This window comes from Rattus norvegicus, chromosome 7 (genome assembly GCF_021556685.1).
Source record: "Rattus norvegicus strain SHRSP/BbbUtx chromosome 7, alternate assembly SHRSP_T2T, whole genome shotgun sequence".
Taxonomy (NCBI): domain Eukaryota; kingdom Metazoa; phylum Chordata; class Mammalia; order Rodentia; family Muridae; genus Rattus; species Rattus norvegicus.
In genome coordinates this window covers 15,898,090-15,908,749 of record NC_141540.1, presented here as the reverse complement: position 1 = coordinate 15,908,749, position 10,660 = coordinate 15,898,090, and positions in this window count along the sequence as shown.

The following is a 10,660-nucleotide window of genomic DNA, read 5'->3' as shown; positions in this document are numbered from 1 at the left end:
TTAATTCCTCCTTGTTCAATTACAACCATTTCTAAATTCCTCATAAAAACAACCTTAGAATAACCACTTTCAGCCCCCAAATTCGAGAGAATTGGGGCAATGACACTTCCATAACTTTTTAAAGCTGTACGTGGGTGTTGAGATACCCTTGGTGGGTAGGGGATAGGGAAAATGGAGCAAATGTTGTAGCCTGATGTGCTTGTCTTGACTGGACTCAGCTGGAAGTCCTTGAGATCAGGAATTCACGTAGGTACATTCTGCAAAATATAATATTCAAGAAAAAAGTTTAGAATTGAGATATCTTTTTGTTTGATTCTCTTCAATTTAGTTCTTCAGGCAGTCTCTCTCTATCAAATCTGATCCATATGACTTTGTGAGGTTTCCAGAGCCTCATTACATTTTTTAAGAACACAAAGACAAAAGCTTTCTCCCCAAATACTGTTTTCCTTAGTCTGTAACCAGAAAAGCATGTATCTTGCACTCTTTCCCAGAGTAATAATATAACCATAAAACTCAAAGTCATACCCATTATGAAGATTAAATAATTTTTATGAAGGAAGTAATGTGAACAATAGTGTATGAACCTGTTAGGCTTTTCTAATCTGTCATATTGAGAAATTAACCCAAAATTCCTGTAGAGCCCATGCTAGAGAATCTGAGCTTCCTGTTGTGGTAAATATCAAAAATAACCACAAACCCTCACTAGCCAGCATCATTGAGCCATATGGCCTTTAGCAGAGTAATTCATAAATCAAATTAACACCTATCAATTCTAATCCCAATATGTAACTTATCAAACCAGGACTTTAGCCCAAAATATATCAGTCTGTCAAGCTCTCTACCCAGATGCTCAGATTTTTATTTAACCTTAATAACTTATAAATATCACAATTCTCTACTTGGAGTTAGTGACTAATTTTCTCCAAGTTCTGAACCATGGGTAAAAATCCAACATGACTCAGACAATCTCTGTACTCCTTTCTTCTTAAAAACAAACCTAATCCCCTTCTAATAATACATGTCATTAGGAAGCAGCCTGTCTAACTAGTATTTTAACCCAAATTTCCCGTGGATCCCACTTTGGAAGGAATATGAGTATCCTCAAAGACTTTCTAAACAACTCTCTAAAAATGTATCTTTTAATCTCTAACTCTCTGAGCTGCCATTACTTATCACAGCAGGGGCCCTACAGCTTGCTTGTGTGTCTTTGTTTAAGGTTCCCATGCTTGGATATCATGTGACTCAACACAGCACTTGCCCATTCTTACATAGAAAACAAAAATCCCTCTCAACTGTTAGGTTTACTAGTGGATTCTTTCCCACCATGTTGGTTTGCCACCTGTTGCCGTAAAATTATAAAAAATACTGTCTTTTTACTATGTACTAGTTCCTGCACCATAGTGCCCCAAGATATCTGGTAGATATCTCACCTGCTTTGTTCCATCCTATATCACACTCCTGTTGGCTTCTCTCTGAGCCTGGTAACAATCTCTCTATCCATCTAGTACCACTATTCCAGAAATGTACATCTCAGTTCTGTGGTGGCCTAGCGTCTCCAGCTTCCACATACTCTCTTGAATGTAAATCACCACGAGAAAGAACACACAGCACAATTACCTCTGATCCAATTGATAATATATAATTGCCCACCTAGACATACAAAGCCCCGTTACACATCTATCCTTTAATGATATTCATAACAATGTGCAGATATGCAGAGAGGAATCTTAATACCCACCTCTGTGTATCGTGCCTGCTCTTCTCCCTGGTTCCACTTTTCTCCCACCCATCCTTCCTTCACGTCCAATGACAGGCCTCATTCTATCTTCCACCTGCCTTCTCCTGCATGATGACATCATCCTACAGTCAAGGGACCAATGTATTTAATGTTTTGTTTCATTATTATCTCTTAGAAGTTTCTTTGCTTTCTCCCACATGACAAAAATGTATTGGATATAGATATGAAGGGATTTTGGAGGAGCTAGAAAGTTCTGAAAACTCATATGCTATGACTGAGAAATATTGCATGAAAAATATTTTAAATAAAATAAAAAGAAATATTGATTCAGTGAAGTAAGTTCAAAACTTTTTATTTTGCAATGTTCTCCTGCTTAGGGCTAAATCCTGCCATAGAGGGGACTGACAACTTTAGGAATTGAAAGGTGGAAATGTTGAATTTGGAGGTCTGAATTTCTAATCTGTGTTTCTAGGACTCAGCTACTCTGAAAGCTACTGTGGTGCATGAGGTATGGGATTTATTTATTTATTTATTTATTTATTTATTTATTTATTTTCATCTTTATTAACTTGGGTATTTCTTATTTACATTTCTTTTTTTTTTTTTGGTTCTTTTTTTTTTTTTTCGGAGCTGGGGACCGAACCCAGGGCCTTGCGCTTCCTAGGCAAGCGCTCTACCACTGAGCTAAATCCCCAACCCCCTCTTATTTACATTTCGATTGTTATTCCCTTTCCCGGTTTCCAGGCCAATATCCCGCTAACCCCTCCCCCTCCCCTTCTGTGGGTGTTCCCCTCTCCATCCTCCCCACATTACTGCCCTCCCCCCAACAATCACGTTCACTGGGGATTTAGTCTTGGCGGACCAAGGGCTTCCCCTTCCACTGGTGCCCTTACTAGGCTATTCATTGCTACCTATGAGGTTGGAGTCCAGGGTCAGTCCATGTATAGTCTTTGGGTAGTGGCTTAGTCCCTGGAAGCTCTGGTTGGTTAGCATTGTTGTTCATATGGGGTCTTGAGTCCCTTCAAGCTCTTTTAGTCTTTTTTAAGATTCCTTCAATGGGTGTCCTGTTCTCAGTTTGGTGGTTTAATGATGGCATTCGCCTATGTATTTGCTGTATTCTGGCTGTGTCTCTCAGGAGGTATGGGATTTATAATCATTGTTGGACTTCAAAAAACTGACTTCAATGGGGATTACTATCTATGATTTGCTAGAGTTGTCCTGATACTTCTCTCATTTTACTCCACTTCCCCATCACATATTGCCTTGGTAGTTGCACTCTCAGGAATTCAGGCCCTAGGATATGGATGTTCAGACACTGCAAATTAGTTCTGTGGTAACATATATATTCTTGTCCTGCAAACCTTTCATACCTCTTCATATTCTCTCAATTCTTACCTTGGCTTCCATAGCAGTTCCCAGAGATGCAGAACTTCCCACAGTCGCTTGAGACCTTGGTAAACCTTATTTCAGGTCATCATATTTTCCCTCATTTCCTCAACAATATCATGAATAAAGTGTTCCAGTAAGAGTTTGAAACTAGTCCTCTGAATTACATAGAAAAACTACTATAGCCCAAAGCACACATTGCACTTCATGCAATAATAGTAGGAAATTTCAACAACCCACTCTCATCAATGAAAACTGAAATTAAAGAGAGACATAGAGTAACTAACATAATTTATGAACCAAATTGACTTAACAGATGTTTATAGAACATTTCATCCTGAAACAAAAGGATACACTTTCTTCTCAGCACCTCATACTACCTCCTCCAAAATTAACCATAACAGTCCTCAACAGATCAATTTCCCCTATGAATATTGACTCAAAAATACTCAATAAAATTCTCACAAACCAAGAACACATCAAAACGATCATCCATCATGATCAAGTAGGCTTCATCCTAGGGATGCAGGGATGCAGGGATGCTTCAATATAAGGAAATCCATCAACATAATTCACTATGTAAACAAATTCACAAAAAACCCACACATGATCATTTCATTAGATGCTGAGAAGGCTTTACACAAAATTCAACACCCCTTCATGATCAAAGTCCTGGAAAGATCAGGAATTCAAGGTCCATACCTAAACATAGTAAAAGCAATATACAGCAAACCAGTAGCTAAAATTAAAATAAATGGAGAGAAACTTGGAGAAATTACACTACAATCAGGGACTAGACAAGGCTCCCTACTCTCTCCCTACCTGTTCAATATAGTGCTTGAAGTCCTAACCAGAATGATCAGACAACAAAGGAGGTCAAAGGATACAAATTGTAAAGGAAGAAGTCAAAATATCATTATTTGCAGATGATATGATAGTATAATTAAGTGACCCCAAAAGTTCTACCAGAGAACTACTAAGCCTGATAAACAACTTCAGCAGAGCCTCTGGGTATAAAATTAACTCAAACAAATTAGTAGCCTTCCTCTACTCAAAGGATAAACAGGCCGAGAAAGAAATTAGGGAAATGACACCCTTCACAATAGTCCCAAATAATATAAAATAACTTGGTGTGACTTTAACAAAGCAAGTGAAAGATCTGTATGACAAGAACTTCAAGTCTCTGAAAAAAAAGATATTGAACAAGATCTCAGATGGAAAGATCTCCCATGCTCACAGATTGGCAGGATTAATATAGTAAAAATGGCCATTTTCCCAAAAATGATTTACAGATTCAACATAATCCTCATCAATATTCCAAATCAATTCTTCATAGAGTTAGAAAGCAATTTGCAAATTCATTTGGAATAACAAAATATCCAGGATAGTGAAAACTATACCCAACAACAAAAGTACTTGATTCTGAGGGAATCACCATCCCTGACCTCAAGCACTATTACAGAGCAATAGTGATAAAAACTGTGTAGTATTGATACAGAGACAGACAAGTAGATCAGTAATTGGATTAAAGATCCAGAAATGAATCCACACACTTATGGTCACTTAATCATTGTCAAGGTAACTGAAACCATCTAATAGAAAAAATATAGCACTTTCAACCTATGGTGCTGGTTCAATTTGAGGTCAGCATGTAGAAGAATGCAAATTGAGCCATTCGTATCACCCTGTACAAAGCTTAAGTCCAAGTGAATCAAGAACCTCCATATCAAACTAGATACACTCAAACTAATGGAGGAAAAATGGGGAAGAGTCTAGTCACATGGGGACTGGGAAAATTTCCTGAACAAACCACCAATGGCTTGTGCATTATGATCAAGGATCGACAAACAGGACCTGATAATACTGCAAAGCTTCTGTAAAGCAAAGGACACTGTCATTAGGACAAAATGGTAGCCAACAGATTGGGAAAAGATCTTTATCAATATTACATCTGATAGAGGGCTAATATCCAATATATACAAAGAACTCAAGAAGTTAGACTCCAGAGAGCCAAATAACCCTATAAAAATGGGGTACAGAGCTAAACAAAATATTCTCAGCTGAGGAATATCGATTGGCCATAAAGCACCTAAAGAAATGTTCAACATCCTTAGTCATCAGAGAAATGCAAATCAAACAACCCTGGCATTCCACCTCACACCAGGCAGAATGGCTAAGTTCAAAAACTCAGGTGACAAGAGATGCTGGTGAGGATGTGGAGAAAGAGGAACATTCCTCCATTGAGATTGCAACGTGGTAAACCACTCTGGAAATCAGTCTGGAGATTCCTCCAAAAATTGGACATAGTATATGCTGAGGACCCAGCTATACCACTCCTGGGCTTATCCCCAAAAGATGCTCCAACATATAACAAGGACACATGCTCCACGATATTCATAGCAACCTTATTTATAATAGCCAGAGGCCAGAAAGAACCCAGATGTCATTCAACAGAAGAATGGATACAGAAAATGTGGTACATACATAATAAAGTACTACTCAGCTATTAAAAACAGTGACTTCATTAAATTCTTAGACAAATGGTTTAAACTTGAAAATATCATCCTGAGTTATATAATTCAATAACAAAATAACACACATGGTATGCACTTAGTGATAAGTGGATATTAGCCCAAAAGTTTTAATTTCCCAAGGTTCATTCCACAGATTGCAGTAAGCTCAAGAAGAAGAAGAATAACCAAAATGTGGATGCTTCAGTCCCTCTTAAAAGGGAGAACAAAAATATTTATAAGAGAATATATGGAGACAAAGTTTGGAGCAGAGACGGAAGGAATGGCTATTCAAAGTCTGCCCCAATTTGGGATCCAGCTCATACACATACAGCCACCAAACCCAGGCACTGTTGCTGATGCAAAGACGTGCATGCTGACAGGAGCCTGATAGAGCTGTCTCCTGAGAGGTTCTGCCAGAGCATGACAAATACAGAGGCAAATGCTAGCAGACAACCCTTGAACTGAGTATAGGGTCCCCATCATAAGAGTTAGAGAAGGATTGAAGGAGCTAAAGGGTCTTGCAACCCCATAAGAACAATACCAACCCAAGGCTAAACCACCATCCAAAGGGTACACATGGACAGACCCATGGCTCCAGCTGCATATGTAGCAGAGGATGGCCATGTTAGGCACCAATGGGAAGAAAAGTCCTTATCCCTACCAAAGCTGGACCCCCACAGTGCAGGAGAATTTCAGGATGGGAAAGTGGAAATAGGTGGGTAGTTGGGGGGGACACCTTCATAGAAGAAGGGGACAGGGGATAGAACAGGGAAACCTGGAAAAGGGGATATCATTTGAAAATGTAAATATAAAAATAGCTAATAAAAAGAAAAGAAAAAAGGGAAGAACATCAAGCTTCTGGACTCTATGGATTGTCTGTGTAAATGGCTTAGAGAAAGAAGGAAGAGAGAGATAAGGTAAATAATCTAACTGAGAAAAGGAATATAATAAAAAGTGGAGACAGGACTTAAAAGTAAAATTAGAAAAATTTATAAATAAAAATGAAGGAAATACTTAGATACCAGAGATGTGAGAAAAACTAAATGAAGCCCACAGCCTGATGATCTCAGCAAAGAATTCTACTGACTTTCAAAGAACTAAAACCAATATCCTTCAACTACTTAAAATATAAACAGAAGGAACACTGTCAAACTTTTGAAGCCACAATCTTGCTGATACGTAAACCACACAGACTCAACAAAGAAAGAATTTTAAACCAACTTTTTGTGAACATCAATGCAAAAATACTCAATAAAATACTCATAAGTCAAATCCAAGAATATGTCAAATACATTATTTATCATGATCAAGTGGGATGTATTCCAGGAATGCAGGGACGGTTCAATATATAAAAACCCATCAATGTAATCCACCATATAAACAGATCTAAGGAAAAAAAATCACAAAATCACCTTATTAGATGCTGAAAAAGACTTGGACAAAATCTAACTTGTCTCTGAGTAAAAAGGCTTAGAGAAATCAAGGACACATGGCATATACCTAAACACAATAAAAGCAATATACAATACCCAATATCAAATTTAAAAAGTGGAAACTTAAAGCAATCCAACACATTTAGGACAAAAGAAAGCCCTCCCCCACTGTCTTCCTCTATATTCAACATACTACTTGAAATTCTAGCTAGAGCAATAAGACAACTAATGAAGATCAAAGGGATACAAATTGGAAAGACAGAAGTCAATGTATCACTACTTATAGATATATTATATGTCAATGACCCTCAAATTTCCACCAGATAAATCCTACAGCAGATGAAAATCTTCAGCAAAGTAGCAGGCCACAAAATTGACTCAAAGAAATGAGTAGCTCTTCTTCATACAAATCATAAATAGGATGAGAAAAATTAGGAAAAACATCCTTTTCAATATCCACAAGAATTGAAAAAACTCTGTGGAACTCTAACCAAGCAAGGAAAAGCCTATATGACAAAAACTTCAAGTCACTGAAGAGAGAAATTGAAGAAGATATCCAATCATCATTCCTGCTCTCAAGTTGTACTTCAGAGCAATAATGATAAAAACTATAGAAACAGACAGTTTGATTAAGGGAATTGAATTGAAGACCCAGAAATAAACACACACACCAATGGAAACTTGAATTTTGACAAAGAAGACAAAATTGTACAATGCCAAAAAGAAAGCATCTTCAAAAAATGGTGGTTGTCTAACTGGATGTCTGCATGTAGAAGAATGCAAAGAGATCCTTTTTTAAATTATTTTTTATTTTTTTATCTTTATTAACTTGAGTATTTCTTATTTACATTTCGATTGTTATTCCCCTTCCCAGTTTCCGGGCCAACATCCCCCTAGCCCCTCCCCCTCCCGTTCTAGATGGGCTTCCCCTCCCCATCCTCCCCCCATTATCACCCTCCCCTCAACAATCATGTTCACTGGGGTTCAGTCTTGGCAGGACCAAGGGCTTCCCCTTCCACTGGTGCTCTTACTAGGCTATTCATTGCTACCTATGAGGTTGGAGCCCAGGGTCAGTCCATGTATAGTCTTTGGGTAGTGGCTTAGTCCCTGGAAGCTCTGTTTGGTTGGCATTGTTGTTCATATGGGGTCTCGAGCCCCTTCAAGCTCTTCTAGTCCTTTCTCTGATTCTGCAAAGAGATCCTTATCTACTACCCTGCACAATACTCAAGTCCAAATACATCAAAGACCTCAACGTAAAACTCGATGTACTAAATCTAATAAAGGAAAAGTGGAAAATAGCCTTAAACACATTGGAAAAGCAGAAAATTTCATGAACAAAATAGCAATGACTCAGGGTCATTGATTGACAATTGATAAATGGGACCTCATGAAACTAAAAACCTTCTGTGAGGCAAAGGACACTGTGAATAGGACAAAACAGCAGCCTACCAAGTGGGAAAAGGACTTCACTAACTCCTGATCTGACAGATAGCTAATATTCAAAATATATAAAAACACAAAAAGTTAGACTCCAATATGCATGCCCAGGAACACAGGTGAGGAGGGCACAACATCTGCCCCAACACTCTGAGTTACTGGGTTCCCCCAAGATCGAGCGACACAGAATCCCCTGCCCAGCCAGCAGTGTGGATTCCTTCCAGTTTGAACACGTGCCCTGAGCAGTCCTTGGGTACTGGTACCACACCCATTTCCAAAAGACCCATAGGAAGCCTGTCACCCAGGTACTCTGACATGCCCAGGATTATAGGAATACAGGATCACAGGATTGCAGGTGTGCTAACAGACCCAAGATCATAGGAGCACATGATCAGAGAGGAAACTTGAATCCTAGAAAATCAGACAAACCCAGGAGCACTGGAGATCTGACATACTCAAGGTCACAGTTGAGGCCATAACATCTTCCCCCAAACCCAGCATAACTGAGCTTCACATAGGAAGCAGGGAAACACAAACCACTGACCACCCAGAGGCATGGGTTCCTTCCGTCTTGCATCTGAAGGCAGAACAAACTCAGAGCTCTGGACTCCCCCAACACACTCCTGCCACACCCAGAGAAAGCTTGACTCCCAGGAGCTCTGACACAACAGGAACTCAGGAGCTTGGTCACACCAGGACGTCGGTATCTCAGAGGCAGCTTCACTCCCAGAAACTCCCAGTCTGAACCACTGAGGTACCAGAATCCCAGAATCCCAGAATCACAAAGACAGCTGGACTCTGAGGAGTTCTGACAGAACCAGGATCACAAGAAGGACAGGATCCAGAGACAGTTAGGCCAGGCACTAGAGATAACCAGATGGCAAGAGGCAAGTACGAGAACATAAACAACATAAACCAAGGCTACTGGGAATCATCAGAACCCAATTCTCAAACTACAGCAAGTCCAGGATACCCCATTACACATGAAAAGCAAGATTCGGAGCAAAATCATATCCCATCATGATGATAGAGGATTTTATAAAAGATATGAATTACTCCCTTAAACACAGGAGAACACAATAAATTATATAAGGAAATGGGACAAAACCGCTGAAGATCTAAAAATTGAAATATAAACAATAAAGAAATCACAAAAGGAGACAACCCTGGAGATAGAAAACCTAGGAAAGAGATCGGGAATCATGGATTCAAGCATCATCAACAGAACAAAAGAGATGGAAGAGAGTATCTCAGGTTCTGAAGATACCATAGAAGACATTGACACAACAGTCAAAGAAAATGCAAAATGCAAAAAGCTCCTAACCCAAAATATCTAGGCAATCTAGGACACAATGAGCAGACCAAACCTAAAAGTAATAGGTAAAGAAGAGAGTGAAGATTCCTAACTTAAATGGTCAGTAAATATCTTCAATAAAATTATAGAAGAAAACTTCCCTAACCTAAATAAAGAGATGCCCATGATCTTATAAGAAGCCTACAGAACTACAAATAGACTGGACCTAAAAAGAAACTACTCCCATCACATAATAGTCAAAACACTAAATGCACAAAACAAAGGAAGAATATTGAAAACTGTAAGGGAAATAGGTGAAGCAGATGTATCAGAATTGCACAAAACTTTTCAACAGAGACCATGAAGGCTAGAACATCCAGGATAGATGTCATTCAGGCCTAAGAGAACACAAATGCCAGCCCAGGCTACTATATCCAGCAAAACTCTCAATTAACATTGAGGGAGAATCCCAAGTATTCCACAACAAAAACAAATTTACACAATAATTTTCCACAAATCCAGCCCAATAAAAGATATTAGATGGAAAACTCCAACACAAGGAGGGAAACGATACCAAAGAAAAAGCAAGAAAATATTCCTGTTGCAACAAACCTGAAAGAAGAGATACATGCAGACATATTTCAACAGCTAACAACAAAAATAACAGGAAACAGCAACCACTACTCCATAATATCTCTTAACATTGATTCCCCAATAAGATTCCCCAATAAAAAAAGGCACAAATTAACAGACAGGATACATATACAGGATCCAGCAGTTTGCTTCTTATGAGAAACACACCTCAATGACAAAGACAGCCACTACTTGAGACCTAAAGGCTGGAAAATATTTTCAAGCA